This window comes from Ricinus communis, chromosome 1 (genome assembly GCF_019578655.1).
Source record: "Ricinus communis isolate WT05 ecotype wild-type chromosome 1, ASM1957865v1, whole genome shotgun sequence".
NCBI lineage: Eukaryota > Viridiplantae > Streptophyta > Magnoliopsida > Malpighiales > Euphorbiaceae > Ricinus > Ricinus communis.
Window position 1 is genome coordinate 19,373,454 of NC_063256.1, and position 12,204 is coordinate 19,385,657.

At 34.3% G+C, this 12,204-nt stretch overlaps 1 pseudogene; it reads right to left on the reverse strand.

The window, feature by feature from the left end:
• The window catches only part of LOC125369812, a 125,806-nt pseudogene extending 113,945 nt beyond the window's left edge, over positions 1 to 11,861 (reverse strand).
• Between the last annotated feature and the right edge of the window lie 343 nt (positions 11,862 to 12,204).

Genomic DNA, 12,204 nt, shown 5'->3' on the forward strand with positions numbered 1-12,204 from the left:
AGAAGAATGACACATGGAAATTTTCAAACCTTCCATAAGGAAAGCAAGCAATTGGAGTGAAATGAATTTATAAAATTAAAAAGGATGCAGATGGAGAGGTGGAGAAATTCAAAGCTTGACTTGTTGCAAAAGGATTCAACCAACAACATAGAATTAACTACGATGAAGTTCTTACACCAGTTGCTTATTTGGAGACAATTCGATTGATCATTTCATTAGCTGCTAAGAAAATGGAGAATTTTTTAAATGGATGTAAAATCGGCCTTTTTTAATGGTCTTTGGAAGATGATGTATATGTAGAACAACCAATGCATTATGTTGTTTAAGGGCAAGAAAATAAAGTCTTGAAGTTGAAGAAGGCTTTATGCAGCTTGAAGTAAGCACCAAGGCCATGGTACAACCGTATTGATGATTACTTTAGAAAGAAATAATTCATAAAGTGTCCTCATGAAAATGGTAATATGCCGATTGTTTGCTTGTATGTTGATGATCTAATCTTTACAGAAAATAATTCAACAATGTTTGAAGAATTTAAGAAGGAGATGGTTGAAGGGTTTGAGATAATAGATATTAACCTCATGTCCTATTATCTTGAAATTGAAGTGAAGCAATCATATGATAGCATTTTTATTTCACAAAAATGATTATGCAAAGAAATTATTGAAAGAATTCAACATGGAGAATTGTCAACCTGTCATTACACCTGTGCAGTATGGAGTCAAGTTATCAAGATTTGATAATGGTGAGAAGGTGAATCCTACTTTATATCGAAAGCTTGTTGGCAATTTAAGGTACTTAACTTGTTCTAGGCTTGATATTTTTTATGGAGTTGGACTTATTAATTGTTATGTGGAGGCACCAACTATTTCACACATGAAAGCTGCCAAAAGAATTTTGAAATATGTTAAAGGAACTTTAGATTATGGACTGCTTTACACTTCTTCTGAATATTTCAGTTTGGTTAGTTATAGCGATAGTGATTTGGGAGGAGATGTTGATGATCGAAAAAGTACTACAAGTTTTGTATTTTATATTGGAGGTGTTGCCTGTACATAGAGTTCAAGAAAACAATCTAATGTAACTCTTTCAACTTGTGAAGGTGAAGCAGAGTATGTTGCAGCTGCTGTGTGTGTTTGTCATGCTACATGGTTAGGAAGTTGTTGGATATGATTGTTTCACAAAAAGAAGCAACTGAAATTTTTGTTGATAACAAGTCAGCCATAGCATTAGGGAAGAATCTTATTTTTCATAATAGGAGCAAGCACATAGATACAAGATACCATTTTATTGAAGAGAGCATTAACAAGAAGACAGTAGAACTGAAGTATGTAAAATCTCAATATCAAGTTATTGATATATTCACTAAGGCTTTAATGTTTGAAGATTTTGCAAGATTAAGAGCAAGGCTTGGAATAACTAAAATTTAAGTTTAAGGAGGAGTGTTGGAGGTTAAACTTAAATTATTTAATCTTTAGAGTATTTACTATTAGAATGTTAAGAGTCATTTGTTATATGAAAGGTTTCATGTCTAGGTTCATGAAGTAATTACATAATGGTTATGAATTTAGAAAGCCAAAAGTTAGGTTCATGAAGAGCTTTGTCTTATATGTTAAGTCTTGGTGTTAGTATTAATATGATGTAAGTTGTGTGTTTTAATTATCAAGAAAAAGATATAAAAAAGTGTTTTTCATCTCTTTCTCCTCTCTAACATTGTTAGTTCAGTTAGCAGTTAGCTTTATATTAATGAGTACATTAGTAAGTCAGCTGCCAAGTAGTATACTTAGCTATACATTTTCTTTTTCTTACTTTCAGTTACTGTTCACTTGTATATAAACAAATTTGAACCTGAATCTTTATTCAATAGTGAATATAACATTTCCGATTGTTCAAAAAAAAATATATTTTTTCTTTACAAATTCTATTAGCATATAACATTTTTTTGTAATAATTTGGCATTGATGATCGAAATTTCTGATTTCATTAATAGTTTAAAAACAACATATTACTTACATATGTGTTGTAAGAAATTTCATCCAATGATATTTTCCATAAGAATAGAAAAATGTGGATGTGGTTAGGCATTTCAATGATTAAATATAACATGGCATACAATTAGACAATTTCAATAAAAAAAGATATTAAAATAAAATATAAATATAATCAGCATAAAATTTCTCATTACAGACAGTAAAAAAAAATTAAGACAATGGAGAAAAAGAGAAGACAAAAACATATTATTAATCTAATTCCAGAATCATGAAAAAATTAAAATCAGATTTAATTTGACAATAGATATATGTTTCAGTAATTAGATAGATAACTCCATCAAAGCCAACCCACTGTTAACCACAGTAATTGCTACCTCCATAATATCAACTCTAAAAAATTTTAAAAATAAAATGCAGTCATTTCTCTCCAACCTAACCATCATTTCATCATTCTTTTCCAGCTTAGTGGCACTCCACCTTCTCCATTAATAACAGTAACCATTAAAACTTTTTTTCACCATTAAAATCACTATTAAAATTACCTTCCTTTCTTTCTTCCTTTTTTATGCGAGCTATCCGCAAATAACAAAGTGTAGCAATCATATCAAGTAATATAATGATGAATAAGAGTATCATTCCACTAGGGAGCTAGTTGTGAATATTACCTTCAATTATATACTAATTTTTAGCAATCAAAATGTTGTTTGGGTATAATAATATTTAAAAATAAAACAATCTTGAAAATAAAGATTTAAAAATAATTGGTAAACTTATCAAGGATAGAACTTATTTAGGTAGTAAATCCCTCTAATAAGTTATGTATTTCATGAAACAAATAACAATTAATTCAAATCAAGAGTTGAGTTGGCATTCCACAAAATTAGGTTTAAACTTTTCTCAAGTGATTAAACCCGTCATTCGTAAGAGGAGGAAAATGAATAACTTCTCAAACCAGAGGTCATGCATTAAGATTAAGAAACTATTGAACCAAAAAATCTTGTAGATCTATCTCTAGTGTTCCAATCAATCCTTAATCCCTAAGATGTGATCAATTCATAAAAAGTTCTCTCTAATCAGTTTATGAAAACAGATCCAAATCGATATGTCGACTTATCAATTGAAATATATAATTAAGCAATCAAAGGAACAAAACAACTAATAAAAAAGATTAATTGCATTAATTTTGAATCAATCCATACAAAATAAATTAGATAGCAAGAAAATTAGTTCTTAGACATTAAAGATTAGGGAAAGAAGATCTCAAACTAGTCATAGAAGAGTAAGGATGAAAATCTTCAATCTTCAATCTTGGAAAGTAATGAAGGAAATGATGTTCTTCCTTGAGAAATACCAATCAAAACCCTAGAAACGAAAGGAAAATGAAGTTTCTAAGTATTTCTCTCTCTGAAAATGAAAATATGATGAAACTCTCTAAAATAACCTAAAAATTCTTTTAAATAGTATGCTTTTATGATCCACACGTTGGCCATATGGCCGCCACACAGTTGTGTGACGTTCTTAGCTGAAAATCGTTCTTGAGAAAATCCTCTAGTCACATGGAAAGGGCACACTGACATGTCCTCTTCTCGTATCGTGTTTTGGACAATCTGCCATTTTTCCATCTCACACGAGAAAGCGTATGCTTCCCTTGTCTTGTGCTCCTTTATTTTGCTAATTTTTACAATTCATACGGGAATGTTCTTCCCATGTCGTGCCCATGTGATACTCTATTCCTTGATAAACAAGTGTTCCTTGGCTAATTTTTCTTGAATTTTGATGCCAAAACTTCCTCTTGTCATGCAAGCTTCCCAAGTACCTAAAAAGGGCTAAAAAAAATTCTAACAAATAATTAAACTCAATTTGAGGTGAAATCGAGATACACAATACTCAAAACTAAGTTCTTCTAGCACTTATCGAATTTTCCCTTGAGCAAATACTTGTCCTCAAGCAAATTGAATAAATTAAAATCAAAACAATGACAAACTCTCTCTTTAACAAATAGATATCAAATAATATCAAGAATAATCATTCATATCATCGCAACCTAGAATCATTATCCAATAATCGATCCTTAAACAAAATACCAACATCTAAGGCAATCTCATAATAGGAAGCAAAGAAAATTAAAACCTTGAGATCTAAAGTTAGGGGAACGAGCATTCCTTCCAGATAACCTAAAATTTCGAAGAAAATATAGATAAATATTTTTCCCTCAGCATAAAACAAATTCTCATGAAGCGCAATTGCTTATGTCTCTATTTTTCAGAAATCTATATATATCGTCATTCTAGCCTTTTTACGCGAGTGCAGACATTTGTGATGCCAACTTTTGGTTACTCAACTAGAGTCACAAATCCAAATAACTATCAATTCGAACCCATTTTAGAATAGCGAAATAGAGCGAAAAACTCTTAGCATTTTGTTTCTCTTTATATTTCAAAAGAAAAAGAGAGTACAAAGGGATATTGAATGTGTGTACTCAACAATATTAATAGAAATTTGGAAAAAGTTAATGCTCATAAACATAACTAAAGTTTCAAGATATAAAAATAATGCGACACTATGAATCAAAATTCTAGGATGGATACCAAGTTCAATTCACAATTCAAAGTCAAATCAACTAAATTGTAGTTCAATAAACAACTAACCAAATTTATTATTTTGAACCTATAAATTTGAGAGAGACAAAATCATAACAAGTAATTAATTAAACTCAACAAATTTATAGGAAATCAATCACAGATAGGCAAAAGACAGTAAAAATCCTTCCCTCACACTTATTGGACACATTGTCCTCAATGCGTTTATAAAAATTGAAAAAAGCAACGGGAAAGGAATTGCTTCCCTTGTTTAAAGTAGATTTCAAAATTCTGAGCTCAAAACTTTGAGGTACTTGTTCTCTTAACACATGCTAAACACAATGTCAAGCATAAAGATAATAGGCGGTCATAATAACACACTAAAGTATGGAATCAAAAGTACTAAAAATTAAACCAAACAAAAGACTTTGAACAAGAAAATAAAATTGTGCATAAATTAAAACTGTTCTAATGCAAAACACAATCAAAACAAAAATAAGAACCAAAATAAATAAAGCAATTAAATTGTTCAAAATATGTAATGAATAAAAAAAATTTTGGCATTTAGCTCGCCATGCCATCATCGTCGTCATCGTCGTCATTGATGTGTGCTACTTGTGTTAGCTACAATCTAAGGCAGTGTACCTATCGATGCAATCTAGCACTAATGGCGAGTATCAAGGTCGTATTCCTCGAGAAAGTGAAAGCCCAGAGTTACTCCTTTGTTCTTTGTTATATTAACCTAAAATGACTGATGAATAATTTCTAAACTAACTAATAGCTACAAGCTAAATTCTAAGGGAGATGTAAAAGTAATTGATAACTAAAATAACCAAGACAAGAAAGCAAACCCAAAGGGGACCTAAACTAGTTGGCAATCAAACAAAAGATAAAGGATTGGTGAGTCTAATTATGGTACCCGTGGATGAATTCTTAACCGAATTCGGTTTCTCTCGAGAGATAACCGAATTCCTAAACCTAATAACCTAAAGTTGGAATCTCTTCCTAACGATTGATTCTTAAATTAGCATTAAGCTTCAATCCGCCTCTATTAAGCTTTGTTAATTCTTAATCTGGCTAGTTAATTATCCTTATCTCTAAGCGATTATTAACCAGTTCTTGCTATTTAAAATTCCAATTGCCAAATGGAGTTCTCAATCACACAAAGCAATCTAAACACACAATTCACAACGTCTCATGAATAATGCATTATCTTATTAATACTGAAAGCAAGAAGAATATAAAACTAACCTAAACAATCCAACAATATAATACTAAGCCAACATAAAGAAATCCCAATGGATTTAATCAATCTAGCTAATCATGTTCATTATTAAAATCCACAAGAATTCAATTACAACAATGAGTAAAGGTAGAGAAAACCCGATTACACCCTTGGATGAGAGTAAAAAGTCTCAATTCCTCTTACTCGAATTGAATCGATTCTTGTTCCTCTTGCTTGATTTGAAAACCAATCAACGAACCTTGCCCAATCTTCAATCTTTGAAGGGAATCCGATTGAAACCTTGATCCAAGTCTCCTTTTCCCTTGGTTCTAACTCAGAAAACCCTTAGAGAGAGAAATATTAGGGTTTGGGATATTCTCCCCCGCTCTACTTCTTTCTTTCCTCTCTTCTTTCTTTTAATTAATTCCCCGCTAACACGGCCGTGTTCCCAACACGGGCTGGTGTTTATGCCCGTGTTACTCTCTGTGGCAGTGCTCCCTAACAACTTCCTTTTCTTTGATGTTTGATGTACCCAACACGGCCGTGTTGGTGACCGTGTTGGGAAACGGACAGTGTTGAAATCAACACGGCCATGTTCAGCTTCCTCATGCGCATACTTAGCTTGTTTCGGCAGCTTTGACGTCCAATTATGCTCCAATTCTTCCCTTTATCATTCTTTGACTTCTTTTGAACCTAATGCACACAAACAGACGCATAGAAAGGACGATGGTCTGTCTGCTTGTGGAGTAGCTGATGCACCCAGGGCATCGATAGTGAATGTCAGTGGCCCGGTTGGCAAGTCAAAATGAGAATCATCTAGAGGTAGAGGTATGTTAGGTAGAATGCATTTGTCCTTGTCCATATGCTTCAAGGTTTCAAGACCATCAATTTTGGCAACCCATCCAGTGTCATTGCCGAAAATTCATTAAAAACCTGTAAATTCTTAGCTAATCTAGTGATGTACATTCCACCACATAAACATTCCTTGTCCAATTTCTTAGCTTGCTCTAGTAAATAGACTAACAGACTCAAAGCTACATTGCACCAAATACCCTCCTCTAGACACATCGAGTAAAATAAGTCTTATTGTGTGCAACGTCCTCTGCTCTCCCCTCTACCCATGATTGTGGTAGTTAACGAGAAGTGCATAAAACATAGTATGAAAGAATTGAAAATGGAAGCCTTAGATTTAGAGGTCATATACCTAGGTGCATCCGGCACTAAAAACTTTGCCCAAACCCCTTCTAGAGTGTGATTTTTGAAGAACTTGAAAGGCGCATGCCTATATTCATCGGCACTACTTCTTTCTCCATGTAGATACCCATTGCAATAGCGAACTCATTCACTGATATATCAAAATATTTTCTACCCAGTCAGAACTTAACTGTCTTACCCGTATGATCAATCCTCGAGCCAACTTTAAAGTGAAGAGTACACAAGAATTCGAGAGTGATCTCTCTAAAAGCTGGTTCTGAAATCTCAAAAAACTTCATCCATGTCGATTGGTTTACCCATCCTCTGAGTTGCTCTTCAAAACCAATAGACCACGTGAACTCCCAATCGAAGTGATGAGTTAGGAAAAATATCTTGTTGGCCAAATTCTCAAACCGTGCTCGGGAGACGTTGTCGGTAAATTACACGAATGGGTGGTTTCGGTCAAAAGATACCAATGGGGCAACCGAAGGAGGGGCTTATGATGAGTAACTTCCACTCCTAGGACGTTTGGTTGGGATTTGGGTAGGAGTTCGCTTCTTAGAGGCACATTTCTTGGGTCCCATTATGAAGAAGAGGAAGGGAGGAAGAAGAAATAATGAAAGAAACGGAGAAAGAAAAGGGGTGAAGAGTGCATTGAGAAGAAAAATGGTGTTTGGAGGCAAAGTAAGAAGAGGTGAGAGAAAGATGATGATGTATTAGAGAGAAGAGAGATAGGCGGCTAGGGTTATATGAGTAGTGAGTGAAAAAATTGAGAAACGGCTTATATAGTGTGCGTTTTTTAATTCTACAGGGGAAGAGACACGGGTTTGTGGCTCCCTGTGTGGCGTCTCTCATATTCTAGCGTTTGAGTCACACATAAGGGACAAGGGCGTGTTACCTCCCTGTGTGATATGAGAAAGGCTTCGGGAGGTTTTGTGATATTACACAGGAGGGAGGCACAGGCGTGTCACCTCCCCATGCCGTCTACCTTCCCAATCAGTAGGTTCACTAGGATCACTCTGTATACTTGCATCAAAATTTACATCCTCATCCGTAGTATAATCTTCATAAAGATATCTTTCTTGGTAAGCTCTCTCAAGGCACTCATCCTCCATTATTTCCTCCAAAGTGTAAACTGGTTCATTGATTTTGGGGTATGCTCTTTGATAAGCTAATATGGCAGCAAATTCCTCTAACCTTGGAATCCATAGCCTCCTTTTCCTATAGAATGGTATTCATCTTCTAGGGGATGATGAATGAGGTAAGGAAAAATCTCGCTTCATAAGTTTATCTGGGCATGGTGTGCATGATCGTGATCTATGCCTAGATTTAGGTGGTGATGGTGAAGGTGAAGAATGGACATCATGTACCTGGTTTTCTTGAGTGCTCATGGTTAATAAAGAGAGGAAGAATGAAAAACATTTAAGAGAAGATAGAGGAGATCCTATTTATAAAGCAACTCCTAAGAATTGTAGTCCTAATTGAGTTTGATAGTGCTTATTTGAATAATATCAAGATTCTAGCTCTCATGATAAAACTAAACTCTTATTCCTCAAAGAAAAGAAAAAGAAAGACAACTCTAATACAACAACTAACTTAATCTTAATTAACTAAAACTCTAAAACTTTATGGGCCTTAATTGAATTAAAACGGACTTAAACCTGTGAAAAACTAAACTAAAACCCAATAAGAGTAAGGAATGGGCTTAAATCCTTAATCAAAACAAAAGAAAAAGAAAATAATAACAATAAAAACATTATTAACCAAAAATAAAAATAATAGTAAAATCATTAAAAAGAAAATAGTAGGTTGCCTCCTACCAAGCGCTTCTTTAATGTCATGTTAGCTAGACAACTCTATGTCAACTCACATTGACTCAAGAAGTTGTAACACTTCTTTTCCTAAATCAAGCTTTCCTCCAAAATACAGTTTTAATATATGGCCATTAACTTTAAAATCACCCTTTCCATGATGAGTTAACTCAACTGTTCCATATGGAAATATTTTCTTAACAACAAATTAGCCTAACCAACATGACTTTAACTATTAAGAAAAAGCCAAAGTCTCGAGTTGAATAAAACACCTTATCTCCAGCTTAAAACTCTCTTCTTGGCTTAATCCTAACATCATGCCACTTCTTCGTGCGTTTTTTGGTTAGACGGAAATTCTCATATGCATGCAGCCTCCATTTATCCAATTCATTAATCTGCAATTTTCTCTTCAAACCTGCACTAGCTATATCAAGATTAACTTATTTAATTGCCCAAAAAGCTTTGTGCTTAATTTCAACAGGTAGATGACAAGATTTTTCATACACTAATCTATTAGGAGCAATTCCCAGCGCTGTTTTGAATGCAGTCTTGTAGGCCATATAGCATCATCTAGTTTAATGGGCCAATCCTTTTTAGATCATTCTACAATTTTCTCAAGGATCCTTTTCAACTCTCTATTGGTATTTTTTACTTGACCACTAGTTTAAGGGTGATAAGGGGTAGCAAATTTATGTGTGACTCCAACCCTTTTTAACACTTTTCTAGCTAAACATTACAAAAGTGTGTACTACTATCACTAATAATGGCCTTAGGAATGCCAAACCTGCAGAAAATCTTTTTTAAGAATTTCACTACTACCCTTGCATCATTACAATTCAAAGCTCGTTCAATGGGGTTTTTAAGGCTGATTTTATGTACATTTGGATGTGAATTGGTCCCAACACTCACCCTATGCGTCTGTTTGTGTGCATTAGGTCCAAAAGAAGCCAAAGAGTGATAAAGGAAAGAATTGGAGCAGAATTGGACATCAAAGTTGTCGAAACAAGTTGAGTTTGCGCATAAAGAAGCTGAACACAGCCGTGTTGGTTTTAACACTGGCCGTGTTCCCAACACGGGAACCAAAACGGCCGTGTTAGGTGCATTTGAGAACAGGAAAAAGATGCGTTAAGGAGCACGACCATAGAGAGTAACACGGGCATCAACACCAGGCCGTGTTCCCAATACAGGCATCAACATGGCCATGTTCGCGGCAGCTGGACAAATTAATTAAAAGAAAGAAAAAAGGGAAACGTGAAAAAGAAGGGTTAGGACGTTCCAAACTCATCTCTCTCTCTCTCTCTAAAGGTTTTCTGAGCTGGAACCAAGGAAAAAGGAGACTTGGACCAAGGTTTCAATTGGATAACCTTCAAAGATTGAAGATTGGGCGAGGTTCGTTGATTGGTGTCAATTCGAGTAAGAGGAACAAGAATCGATTCAAGATTGGGCAAGAGGAATTGGAGCTGTTTACTCTCATCCAATGGTGTATTCGGGTTTCTCTACCTTTACTCATTTTTTGTAATTGAATTCTTGTGGGTTTTGATAATGAACATGATTAGCTAAACTTGTTAACCCATTGGGGTTCTTTATCTAGGGATTTTTGTACTTAACTTTTGAATTATATGTATTGATTTTCAATATTAGTTTGTAATGGAAGTGCTTATTGATTTATTCTTTATATCTTGTTGAATGATTATTGGAATTTGAATGTTCTTGAGAGAGACGTTTAGGTTTGGATTGTCCTTTGCAATCTAGAATTGAATTCGCCTAGAGATAGGGTGTTCATTCTACCAGATTGAGAATTAACAACTCTTAATAGTGTTAAATGGTACAGAATGCTAATTTGGATAATTAGGGTTAGGAAGAGATTTCAACCTAATTAATCTAAGTTAAGATGTTAATATCCTTGAGAAAGGCGTTAATTGCATAGAGATTTTCCCATGGAAATTGAATTCAAACAATCAATTCCATCTTTAGTTTCCATTCCCTAGAGACAAGAATTCCCAAGGGGTTATTCCTTAACTTGAATTAATCCTTCCATAATAACCGTAGTTAGATAACAATTAGAGTAGCTATTAGTTAATTTAGGAATTATTCATCATTCATTTTAGGCTAATATAACAGAGAATAAAGGAGTAACTCTGGGCTTTCACTTTCCCGAGGAATACGACCTTGATACTCGCCATTAGTGCTAGACTGCATCGATAGGTACACTGCCTTAAATTGTAGCTGCATAGATAGCAACCATCAGCCACTAATATATATTTGTTGCCAAAAGGACTAGAAAAGGGTCTCATGAAATCTATGCCCACACATCAAAAATTTCATATTCAAGTACACCGTGTTGGGGCATTTCATTACGAGACGAGATATTACCTGTGCGTTGGCAGCGGTCACATTTTTGCACAAATGATTGGCTATCCTTAAATAGAGTTGGCTAGTAGTTGGCTAGTAAAATCCTAATTCTATGACTTTTTGAGTTGTTCTACTCCCATAATGTCTTCTAGTTGGTTCACTATGCCAATGACCAAGAATGCTCATAGTTTCTTGCCATACCACACACCTCCTTATTATCCTGTATGTACATATTTTAAATAGAAAATGGTCTTTGCAAAAGTAATATTTCAATTGTTGATAATAATATTCTTTTGGAAGTTCCTTTGCAGCTAAATAGTTTGCAAAATTAGCATATACCATGGTATTAAAATATTTGAACTACCTACTAAATTTGCTATAGTATGCAACTATTCATCCGAAAAGTAATCATTAATGTCCCTCTCATGTGACTTCTCTAGATGGGGGTTCTCAAGGCGTGATAGATGGTCAACTGCCATGTTTTCTGCACCTCTTTTGTCTTATATCTCCAAATCAAATTCTTGTAAAAGAAAAGCCGTCTTATTAATCTTAGTTTTACATCAGTTTTAGAGAACAAATACCTCAATACTGAATGGTCAGTGTATACTATCACTTTTGACAAAATCAAGTATGATCGAAATTTGTCAAAAGCAAAAATAACTGAAAGTAGTTCCTTTTCAATAGTAGTGTAGTTCACCTGCGCTTTAGTCATTATTTTACTCGTGCAATAGATGGGTTGAAAGTGCTTTTCTCTCTTCTAACCAAGAATGGCACCAACTGCAAAGTCACTTGCATTATACATTAGCTCAAAGGGAAGACTCCAATACAGCATTACCATAATTGGGGCATTAACAAGCTTGGCTTTTAGGGAGGTGAAGGCTGCCATACATTCCTCATTAAATACAAAGTCAACATTCTTCTCCAAAAGTTTAGTAAGAGGTCTAGCTATTTTAGAGAAGTCTTTAATGAACCTACGGTAACAACCTACATGCCCAAGAAAACTTCTAATAGCCTTGACAAATGAGGGAGGTGGTAGTTTCTCAATAGTCTCAATC